Source organism: Marmota marmota, unplaced genomic scaffold (assembly GCF_001458135.2).
Source record: "Marmota marmota marmota unplaced genomic scaffold, marMar, whole genome shotgun sequence".
In the NCBI taxonomy this organism is placed as follows: domain Eukaryota; kingdom Metazoa; phylum Chordata; class Mammalia; order Rodentia; family Sciuridae; genus Marmota; species Marmota marmota.
This window is the reverse complement of record NW_026000241.1, coordinates 17,922,933-17,935,831: the sequence shown is the minus strand read 5'-3', so window position 1 is coordinate 17,935,831 and position 12,899 is coordinate 17,922,933. Positions and strand designations below refer to the sequence as shown.

General features: G+C 34.6%; 1 pseudogene; it reads right to left on the bottom strand.

Annotated features, from left to right (window-relative positions):
* Nucleotides 1-2,026: 2,026 nt before the first annotated feature.
* On the bottom strand, nucleotides 2,027-2,122 carry LOC125613848 (annotated as a pseudogene).
* Between the last annotated feature and the right edge of the window lie 10,777 nt (nucleotides 2,123-12,899).

Genomic DNA, 12,899 nt, shown 5'->3' with positions numbered 1-12,899 from the left:
AAAAAAAAAAAAAAAAAAAAAAAAAAAAAAAAACAGTATTCTTTGTGTTTCCTAACTCTTGGTTAATGTCCTTACTGCCAGATTTGTGGGGACCTGGGATGACAATTACGGCCTACATTTGCATGGTGTTTTACTGTTTAGAGTGCTTGCACATATGTTACTTCATTTAACTGTTGTTAAAACTTTATGAGGTACATGGAGTCATTTTACAGATGAGGAAACTCAATTGCAGGGATAGCATCATGTCCATGCTAATGTTCTTGTCAAGTGGCAGGTCGGGGTAATGAATCCAGGAATTCTCATAAATCCATGGCTGGCCTTCGTATGCTGCGGCACAGTCATTTATGAAGTCTTCTTTTACTATAGACCTTGCTGAAGAAAGCAGTAAATAATGAAATCTCTAGGTGGGCCACGAAGAAAGGAGATGGATTAAGTTAGTTGAAAGCTGCTTCCCATATCTTGGCATCTTTTATTATCTGTACTTCCAAAGAATATGTAAATGTATAGAAAAGATGGGTTCTAATGGAAGTTGTAAAAAAGAAACATAATGTGGTATTATCAAGTACTCAGTTGACAGGAGTAGGCAATGATCCAATTCCTCCACTAGTAATTCTGATGACTTACATTCCTTCAATCTTTTGACCCTCCATTTACTTATCTTTAAAGTGGGACTGATAAAGCTTCTTCAAGTAAGAGCAAAAGTGACCTTGCCTGGAAACCTTAAAACAAAGTCAAATCATGCATCGCTGTGTTGTTAACTTTTGATTATTTCATGCTTGCCATCTCTCAATGAAATGGAAAATGGAAAAATAAAAATCTGTGTAAGAGTATTTAGCATTTGCCCTTTTAAAAAAGTCAGGGAATGCACTTTTTAATTAGTCTTTCAATCCAACTAGTTGTGGAGGGCAAGATTTTCATTCTATCTTCCTCATCTTTTCGCCCCACCTGAGGAGCAATAAATCCTTTTAATCTGCATGACATTTTTATATGGTCTTAACAAGTTAAATATATCTAGTTTTCCTACCAGCTCTGCAATTTCCCAGCTTCTGCTCTGATTTGTTGAAACCATTTCTCTCTCCTCTCTACAGGATTTTTATCCTTTTACTTTTTAGTGTAGTAAAATGGCACAACAGGGCTGGGAGGTAGCTTAGGGGCAGAGCACCCGCCTGGCATGTGTGAGGTCCTGGGTTCAATCACTAGTAAACATAAATAAATAAACAAATTGCATAACATAAAATTACAGTTTATAAGTCTATGGTTCAGTAGTGTTAAGTATATTCATAGTATTTCACCACTGATGTCCAGAATGTTATCATCTTTGGAAACTGAAACTCTATGCTTAATGAACAATTTCCCACTCTCTCCTCCTGCCCAGATCCTGGAAACTATCATTCTGCTTTCTGTTTCTGTAGACTTGACGATTCAAAATACTTCATACAATTTGAATTCTACAAGCATTTATCTAGGCTGTTTCACTTTGCCTAATATCCTCAAAGTCCATCCATGCTGGAACATGTGTCATAAGTTCTTACTCAATTTTGAAGGCTGCACGTATATGCCATGCTTTCTTCATTCATTCATCTGTGACAAATACTTCTACTTTTTTGCTATTTTGAGAGTGATGCTTATGAACATGGGTGTGCACATATCTCTTCAAAAATCCTTCTTTCAGTTCTTTTAGATACATTCCCAGAGATGGAATTGCTGAGTCAGAAACTATTTATTTATTTGTATTAGGAAACACCATGCTGATTTGCATAAGGACCACACCATTTCTTATTCTCACTGATATAGCCCAAGTGTTGCTTGCTCTAAGCATCTTCACCAATACTTTTTATTTTCTGGGCTTTCTTATTGGTTCATTTGTTTTTGATGACTAGCCTAATCGTTATGCAATGATCTCTCATAGTGGTTTTGATTTGCATTTCCATAAGGACCAGGGATACTGAGCATCTTTTCATGTGCTTTCAAGGTCTTTGTTTACTATCCTGGGAGAAAAATCTACTTGAGTCCTTTTTCCATTTAAAGAAAATCAGGACACTTTATAGATTTGTGTGTCACTGTTGCACAGGGACCATGCTAATCTCTATTTCCAAGTTTAGTATGTGCTTCCAAAGGCATCACCCAAATTGTTGATTCTTAATTGGAATTTTCATTTTTACATTGACACCTCTTCCTCTTTTCAACATTTTCCCCCTCTCCCTCACTAGCTACCTACAACCAACAGTCCTACCATAAAAATGAAGAAGTAAATTGGCATATATTCATAAAACTTATTTCTTGCTCATATTCAAGTCATCAGCCCTCACCATTGCTTGTCATGGCTAATCATTGTCTTTGATTCTGTTCTGTTTTATACTTGTTCATGTCACCAGGTCTGAGCGATTTTAAGATCTGGTTTACCTTCAGTACCCTGATACAGGCGGAAGAGACTGAGGATTAATATTTCTACCTTGCATCTAAAGGGGATATAAATCTTGTTCTTTTTTCCATTTTAATCATAAGTTCTTAATTTTCTCAGCATTAATGTAAAAATCATTTATGCTTGCACAGCAACAAACATAAATCATTAGCACACAGAAGAATAGTAAGCAACCTTTAATCAATACCACTTCCTTCTATGAGACACTGTAGAAATGAAAGAACACAGTTTATCATTGATCAGATGTCTTGCAAATATTTAGCCTGGGCCTCATCTCTCTGCATCACTTACTTTGCTCCAACCACACAGGTTTGCACAAGTTAGGGTCCTTTCCTCCTCAAGAACTTGTTCCTTTACATCACTCAGGTCTTAGGTCAATACTATTTCTCCAGAAAGACCTTTCCTGTACCTAACCCAAGGGTGCTGCTTCCTGACAGTCCCTTTCAATCATCTCATCTGCTTAATTTTGTTCACAGCATGAATGGCTTTCTGAAATTATCTCATTATTTATTTGTATACTTGTTTATTGTCAGCTGCTTCTCCTCCCCTTTGACTGTGCCCATGTCTGCAGAGGCTGGATGCCTTTTGTCTACCTCTACATCATCAGTGCCTGGAGCAGTGTCTGGGCATAGATTGTTGACTGGTGGTGTAGGCCTTGTGCTCTCCACTTTGGTATCAAGATACTCTTGGATGTTGATTTAGTGGTGTGTGTCCACTTAAAAAGCATGCTAGTAATTATAAAAAGCAAAAGATAAAATTGTATGTAATTTAAAAATATAAACAAAATGAATGTAACATTTCAGAAGGTATTCCAGATTTTCTTCAGGGCATCATGGCTCCTGTTTACTCCAAAGCTTCAATAAGAGAAGAAATTTTTACATATTACAGTGATGTGACCACATCAATGTTTATAGCAGCAGCTCAATTCATAATGGCTTTTATGCAACCAACCTAGGTGCCCTTCAACAGATGAATGGATAAAAAAAAATGTGGTGTGTGTGTGTGTGTGTGTGTTTGTGTGTGTAAACAATGGAATAATACTCAGATTTAAAGAAAAATGAAATTATAGTATTCCCAGGCAAATGGTTGGAGCTGGAAAATATCATGCTAAGTGAAATAAACCAATTCCAAAAAAAAAAAAGGACAAATGTTTTCTCTGATATGCATATGCTAATTCACAATGATCAGGGAGGCTAGGAAAGAATAGAGTTACTTTATATTAGGTAGGGAGGAGTTAAGGGAGGGGAGGTGGTATGGGAGAGGGAAGGAAGTAGAATGAATCAGACATTATTAGCCTATATACATATGTAACTATAGGACAAGTGGGATTCTACATCACAGATAGCCAGAAGAATGAGAAATTATGCTCTATTTTATATGATGTATCAAAGTGCATTCTACTGTCATTTATAAAGAATTAAAATGAATTTAAAAATGGGAAGAAATATTGGCATTGAAGATAAAGTGTATTGATTGAACGACATGTTGGATAGCATCTTTAGTGTATAGCAGTGATTCTCACACTTGACTGTGTATCAGAATCACTGGTGATTGTTGATTTGTACCCCCAGAACACTGACCCTCTGAATCTGGCATGTTGGGGCACACTGAATCAACAGCATCTGCTTGAATGCAGTGACATCTAAGATATCTCTTAAGAAGCGAAGCTGCAATCTGTTGGGTAAAAGGAACAATGTTCCAAGGGACTCTTTTTCATTGATTTCCTAGGCATTATGGAAATTACTATTGAGGTGTGTGTCCTCTTTGGGACCAACACACTTTCTGTAGCTTACTTTCTACTAAGGTTCTATTATAAGACTTGCTAAAAATAATAACAGAAAGTTTAAAAGAGGCTAATGTTCTTTGACAACTTAATTTCCTCAAAACCTCATTAGGTTTCTGAATTATTTACTTCCAATCATTTTAATGCATGAGTAATCACACCTACAATTCTTATTGAAACAGTACTTGAATAGTCTTTATTTTCTTGCTCCCTGTCTCTTGTACACAGTGGGATTTAATAGTAGCCATCGTGAAGAGGGGAGCCCTGAATAGGGCCCCTTCTAAAACCGATCACTCTATCAAAATAAGAAATCTCACCTTGTCTTTGCCAATAAAACAGTACTTAAAATCCATTTCTTGTTGCTTAGGGCCTAGAAGCTGTCATTTTTTTTCAATCCTGCAAGACTTAAATATCTGTTCTCCCTTTATTCTTCCATGTCTAGTTCTAAACTGTCTTTCTCTTTTGTTTCTCACATGTTGTCAAACAGATCCAGTGTCCACCAATATGTAGTACAATAATCTCTTTCAACCTCTTTTCCCAGTTCTGTAACCATCTAATTTGTCTTCCAAATTACTGCAGGCAAGAGATTTATCAAGTATTTTAAGTTTAGCAAATAGTTTGCATTTGAATGACGTAGATCAGGAGTGACTTGGCTTGGGTTGTCATCCTCTACTTAATCGCTGGGCCAATGCTGCATATTGGAAAAAAAAATCTGCAATGACACTATAGTTTTGGCATCAACTTATTTATTAATATTTATATATAAATATAATTAACCAATGCTATTCATAAATATTTATATAACCATAATACTTAGTATTTATAAATAATATTGTTTTACTAATAATTAATTATTTCATATTTATGTATTATCTAAGAATAATTTTATATTTATGTATTAATAAGGATAAGTCATGCTGGCAGCTGATATAAGAAGTATAAAATCTCAGTGGCTATAAACTTTTAAAAGTCAGCATGTGTGTGTTTGCTTACCAGAATCAAACAGCCAGCAACAGTGAAGTTTGGGGTTGTGCTTTAGAAAGGGAGTCTGGGACCAGGCCCCTACCATGCTGTGGTTATATAATACTCATTACGTGGCCTCAATAGCACCTTTGTATAATTTAGCTGGAAGATGGGAGAGAAAGAAGGAGGATATTCTTGATTGCCCATATTCTTGATTGTCCAAAAGTTGTACATGCTTCTACAGTTAGACTGGTTGGAAGGAGACACAGTGGAACTTTGTGTATCAGTACAATCTGGGGAACAGAAAACACACGAGTTGATTTAACAGAAAAAGTGATATAGAGACCTGTTTAAGTGAGAGCTAAAGGACTAGCAGCACATGAAGAAAACCCTGAGATGAGAGAGAAAGGATGAGAGAAATAAGTTACCTCTGGCTTGGACTGGTGTCTCTGAGAAGGATGTTGAAGACTGAAAGAAGGTGGAAACCCGATGTAACCATGGCCGGGTCAAATTACTGTTGCCAGATTAAAGAGCAATCTGCTCATTTGGTGTTCTCATAGTCATGAACCAGCCAAAGAGTTCATCTCTGTCTCCATTGATTGCCCCTATGGGTGCAAAGTAGCAGGAAGCCAACTCAAGAGGTGAAACATTTATAGAATCCTACCTCCAACATCACTAAGATGACTCCTGATGGAATTTTGATTGAAGTGGCAGTAGTATCAAAAGTGATACAGTGTTTTCTGATCTTTACTTATACAGATGGCCCCACATCTTGCCCAAGTCCTGATGATTGGGAACTAATACAAACAAAAAATTGTTTTTATAAAGAATTTGATAACTTACAAACCAATGATGTTGCAAACAAAGTTCCTTGGCTCCAAATCCCTACTTGATACACGATTAAGAATGTAGTTCCGTGAGAAGGAGGACATTGCCTATCTATAAACACCAAGTATGGACTTCATACTGGGGACACTGACTCTGCAGGTTGATTTCCCCAGTTTAGTTTTGAAAACCATTAGTTTTGAAAACCAAGTACACGTAATTCATCACCATCATCTCATTCGAAGCAGAGGCTTGAATTCTGCTCATCTCGGGAGCTGGTTTTGTCTAAATTTAATTTTCTACCTCTGGTTTTTAGTTCACCTGAATAACCTAGTTGTTGAAAAAGTTGCATATCTAAAATAATTGTGTTTATGAAAAAGGAGGTTAGTTCTATTTAAGAAGTATTTCAATTATTTATTCTACTTCCAAATAACATTTATAATAAGTCACATGATTTTATGGGTCAGGAATTGGGGAGGGTTCATATTAATAATCCTTTGTTCCATGTTGACTAGAGTCTCTGGAAATTGTTTAACTGGCAATGGGTTTGACTGGAGGACACAAAATGGCTTCAGTCCCGTGGATTGTGGCCTTCAAGGCAGGTCATCCCCTATTACGTCCCTAAATTCTTAGAGACTTTCCATTTTATCTCTGCAGCAGGGCAATGGTGTATCTCAGGTACATGAAAAAACAAGACAGAAGCTCTCAGTCCTTTTAAAGGCTAAATTCAGAATAGACATAAGGTCACTTCTGCAATCGTTGATGTAAAGGAAATATTTTTCATGCTGCATACGCCTTCCATTGGAGATAATTTTGTAAAGAGACATTTTGCCTCAGACTTTAGCACAGAGGAACAGTTAACCAGACTTCTCCCATGTGTTGATGAAAGGACCCATGGGGGCTTTCTTAAGCCAGTAGACATTCTTCACAGACAGGAACCAAACAGAAATGGGGATCAGAGTGTGACATTCTCCATTTCTGATCATTTCATTTTGAACCCTAGGATAAAATAGGAAACACTACCCACCCGTGTGCTCAATTTCTCAAACAGTGGCCCAAAATGAAATCTTAATTTCTAGATGGCAAAATTGAGTCCAGCCATACGTGGAACTTCCCTGGATACAATCCAGGCGACAGGCTGTCCAGTCTAGCCATGTTTAGATTTATTGTTTTACCCTCAACTGTGCAGAGAATCTGGATTTTGAAATAACCATATATTCTTGATTTAATCTCAAGTCCTTTACCTTTGCATCTGAAGTGTATCTACCTCCCACTCTTTAACTTGCAACACCCCTAGCTTGTTTCTTGTCTCAGCTCACTAAACCTTCCTGATATATCCCCATCCTTCTTTTAAGAAGCTTATTATTATCATTATTATTACTTTGCTTTACCAAGAGGTGGGGAAGAAGTCTTCATTATGCAAAATGTGATATATAAATCTATGTGGAGTGCTTCTAAAAGTAGAATGTCTGCCAAGTTCTCTAGCAGTGTTACCAGTGTATAATTAAGTACTCATTTAAACTATAGTTTATGTTTGTGTGAAGGGAGTGTGCAGAACTCAGAAATAGAAGTTGTTGTGGGTTTTTTTTTCCTGTATTTTTAAATTATATGTTAGATTCTGGTTTTGACAACTATGACTTTTAAAGCAACAAAACCGGATTTTCAGTTCTAGTAACATGGTGGCCTAGATGACCAGAGACAACATCTTGATACAGGATACATAAAAATCTCTGGTTAAAACGCAAGATCTAGTGTGAAATAAGATAATCTTCAATGGGTAGAGATGGAAATGCAGCCCAAATTAGATAAAGAACATATGGTTGTTTTAAAGTCCCAGATTCTCTGCCTCCTTGAGGGAAAAGCACCAAATCTAAATATATGGCAAATTTAGAATCGTACTGAGAACTGATTGTGGCATAGTTCCTGGAGTGTCTAACTTTCTCTGATGGCCTCCTGGTGAAATTTTAATCTGTGCTTTTATGGTAGACTGGAGATAAGCTTCATGCAATCACATGGATTTGATACAAGACCCCAATGTTAAGTCTGCATTTATGAAGGCCAACACCTGCAGTTAACTGAAGGAAAAATAACAGAGGGACATTGACAAGAGCCATCTTTGACTTTGGACAGAGGGGAAAGTAAGAGAAAAAAAAAGTGTGTGTGTGTGTTTCCCCTGTGTGCATGTTTGTAGTTGCACATATACACACATACACACATGCACGCATACGCAATCATATACAAAACTACTTTGAGAATTACCAAACAAAAGCCTGATCTTATAAAAGTTAAGATCAAATTTAAACACCTATTCAATGAAAGCCTTCTCAAAGAAAAAGTTTAGTTAAAGGGATAAACTAAAAATACTCTCAGGAAAAACATAACTTAACCCTAAGATGAAAAGATTTACATAAGAGTGATATCAGAAAAGTAACAACAAAAGAACAAATAAAAATATCAAATATATAAAGAAACAACCCACTCTGAAATGAGATTATGGTAAAAAAAAAAAGATGGTGAAATCAGATATATAAACATAGCAGATACTGAATTTATTAGGTATTGAATATTCCATTTGAACATATTAATATGACCATTTAAAGATTACATACTATTAAATGTATAAAGAAGGAATGAGTGGTTTTGAAATTAACAAATACATTTATAGAGGATGAGAATCTTCCAAAATTACATGACATCATTTTAAGTCCTAATTTTGATATACATAACAGAACTATATAACATGTAATTGAACAATTATCATTTTTTTAATTTTTAAAACATTGTTAACATACATAACAACATAACACTGTATCTACTAATGGAATAATACTAATGTCACATTTGATGCATGCATACATTACATAATGCTTAAATCAGGTTAAGCATATTTATCTCCCCAAATATTTTTCATTTTCTTCTGGTGAAAGCTTTCGAAATCCTTTCTTTGACCTTATTGAAATGTACCGTGCATTGTTGTCATCTATAATCATCCTATTGTACAATAGGACACCAGAACTTCTTGCTTTTGTGACTTAATATCGTTAGTCAAACTTTTCTCATCCTTCTGTCCCCCTAATTCCCCAGCCTCTCTCATTCAATGATCACCTTCCATGAGATCAATTTTTTATAGATTCCACATATCAGTGAGATCATGCAGTATTTGCTTTTCTGTGTCTGAGTTTATTTCACTTAATGTGCTCCAATTCCATCCATGTTGCCTCAGTGGACAGGATTTCATCCTTTTTTTTATGGCTCAACAGAATTCCATTGTGTATGCATACCACATTTCCCCCATCCATTTATTAGTTGATGACACTTAGGTGGGTTATGTTCCTTGGCTATTGTAAATAGTGCTGCAAAAAAAAAAAAATGGATGTGCAGATGCCCCAGAGAAGATATTTTTAAAGTTGGAGATTTGTACTTTCCCTCAGAAGGGTTTCTTTATTCTATGGAATTATTATTTCCAATTCACATTGCATTTATAGTTCTATAATGCCTTTAAATGATTAATTTTGCAATTTCCTTAGGTATCTTTCCTAGTTATAGTAATAGTGTTGTCCTGCCATGAGCTTCTATATCTGACCTGGATTTCTTGTAATTCCCTGGAGACCAATGATGTTCAACACATTTCCATAAATTTATTGACCATTCATATATTTATTGACCATTCCTTTATTTTCTTTGTCCAGCTCTTCAGATATATTCATATATATATTTTCTTATTAACTTATTGACTTTTAAATATATATTGAATATTATTCCTTGGGTATTTCTGTATATTACAAATATCTTCTCCAGACTGAAATCTTGAATTTTTGTGTTCTATACTGTAAAACAGAAGTTTCTAATTATATTTACATTTATTTCACAAACTTTTCTCCATAGCTGGTGACATTTGCCTCTAGTTTAATATGGTTTATTCTGTCCCTTGATAATGAGTATATTTGTCAATGTTAACTATTTGAAGATGTATTGTTTTATATTTCACATTCAGATGAAAATTTTTTATCAGAAATGATTTTTGTATGGACCAATGACATATGATCCATGATAATGTGTGCTGCATTATTTTTCTACATACATCTCCACCGATCCAATGCAATTTGGTGATGACTGTCTTTTCCTCCTGTTCCACTTGTCAACTGTATGATAAACCAAAAGTTGACACAGGTATGTATCTATTGCCAAACTTTATCATGTCTCATTTTCCAGTTTATCCCTTCTTCTTCAGATATCACCCTGTATTAATTACTATAAAGTTATTCTTTTAATGTATAGTATAAGTCTTCCAACTAGTTTCCTCTGTTAAAATTCAATACTTCAATATCTTTCCCAGTCCAGTGCATTTCTCTTTGTGAATGTGTTGTGGTATTATTCAGTTACAGTAAAAGTGTCAGTAAGTGTACAACTCTTTAATTTTACACATACATAAGCTTGTCAATAAGCTTGTCCATTCATACTGAAAGAAAACTGCTGAGATTTTGATGGGGTTTTGTGTTAGATTGATTAGTTTGCTAGACCTACTTAGTGATCACCATAAATCTACCCTATGCGATATATTTTGCAGTTCTTTTTCTCACGAAATATAATTTGTTTCTATTCCCTTGGGTTTGAATTAAATTTGTAACTTGCATGGTCAATAGGATGTAACAGAGGTAATGATGTGGCTGTCACCTAAGTGATCCTTTTTCAGGCCAAGTCTAGACCCCAGAATGGCTTTCAGACTTCATATTTCATTCATACTTCATACTCTGTCCCCTGACCACTTTTTTCCATGAGAGCATTGTCAGACTGTTTTATGGGAGGGATACTGTAGCAGAACCAAGCCAGTCCAACCCATAGTCAGCCAACTCCCAAAAGCACAGCTGCCTGACTGCACAAGTTTGATGGAGACAAGCTCAGATGAACAGGCAACTAACATATAGGAAAATGTATAGCAATTAATACAGTGTGATGTTTGATGAAGAAGGGATAAAATGTAAAATGAGACATGCTAAACTTTGGTAAAATATGCAAACAGGTATGAACAGTGGGTAAACTCTAGCTCAACCCATAGAATGATGAGTTGTTATACAGGCTGGTATATCTTATGTTACTATATTGTGGGGGTAATTTTTTTCATGACCTAAGTTTTGCAATATATTACCTAGATGGGTTTGCGCTATAAGTGAATTTGAGGATAACTGGCATTTTCAACATATTGAATCCTCTGGATTATAAGCATAGATTATTATATTTAACATTAATTTAAACCTGTAACTTATTTCATTATAAATGTGTGTGTGTAGGAGTTTTATGTATATTTTTTAAATATACTTCTAGGCATATGAGTATTTTTATACTATATTGAATGTATATTTTATACATATTTCAATATAATATAATTGGTAATTATGTATTATCATTGATTATCATAAAATTGTCAAATGTAGTTGTTTGTTATGACAATGTATCTATAGAGATGTTTTTACCTTCCAGGTTAAAAAAAAGAATCTTTACTGTTAATGATGATCTTCCTTTGTTTTCAATTTGCTTATCTTTTAATTAGTCTTCTTGCTTCAATATCATGACATAGGTCTCTAGTCTAGTAATGAACAGATCATTAGAAGAAATATTTTCTAAAATGTTCATATATTCTCATTATCAGTTTAAGGGATGTATTTTTTAATTTCTAGATTACTGAGAATAATTTTAATCCTAAATTGCTGATAAATTGTCTCAAATGCTCATTTTACTTTATATCTATATTCATGAGAGAAGTTGGTCCATGTTTCCCTTCTTTCCTGTAGCCTTCCAGGGTTTGAGTATCAGTTTTACTGTCAACATAGAATCTCCTTAGAAACTTCATAAAACTGCTTGGTAGAATTGATCACTGAAAGCATCCAGGCATAGAGTTGTCTGTGTTGGGATGACTGAGTTGTAGAATCATTAAATAATTGTAGAAAAAGCTTAGGCTTTATTTCTTCTTGCATCAGTTTTTAATATCTATCATTTTAATGTGAAGTTTCAAACATATTTCCATGTTTTGCAATATATGTGTGTGTGTGTGTATGTGTGTGTGTGTGTGTGTGTGTGTATACATATATATATATCTTTTTTAATGTCATTATAAACTATAATTTTGCTTCAATTCTTCTCTGGTATCAGCTACTTTAAAAACATTTATTTCTTCAAGAGTTCATGATTTTTAGTAGTCTTTTAAAGCACAGTCATTGGCTTTAAAGGTATTTTACAGTGAGGACATATATAGGATACTATATAAATATTTAAAGTAGTTTAATTTGGATTGTTATTCTATATTTAGCTACTTCAGATGATTGAGTTTTTACTTTCCTCCTCTAACACACACATCTAAGGCTAAGAACATCTTTAGCTAGTTTTCAAAATTTTTTATATACAATATTTTCCCTTGCTAAATTTAACGTTCAGAATATTATTTAAATTTCATTTTAGTTAAATTTAAACCATAAGTTATTCAGAAATTAGTAATTAATTTTCAGTTATTTATGAATGCTTATATTTTTTCTATTTCTTATGAATTTCTAACAATTTCATTTTTGTAGGGAAATATTTCAGCATTCTTGTTTTTTTTTTTTTTCTTTTTTGTGGTACCGAGGATCATACTCAGGACCTTAACATGGTAAGTGTCTATTACTGAGCCACATCCCCAGCCCATTTTAAAATTTCATTTGGAGTCAGGGTCTCACTAAGTCGCCTTGGCTGGCTTTGAACCTGGGATCCTCCTGCCTCAGCCTCCTGAGAGATTGGATTACAAGTGTGTGCCACTTTGCCCAGCTCTGTGTTATTTCAATTATGTGACATTTGTTGAAACTTGCTTTATGGCCCAGTACATTGTTAATTTTTAAATCTTATGTACACTTTAAAAAAAATAAATTCTGCTGTCTT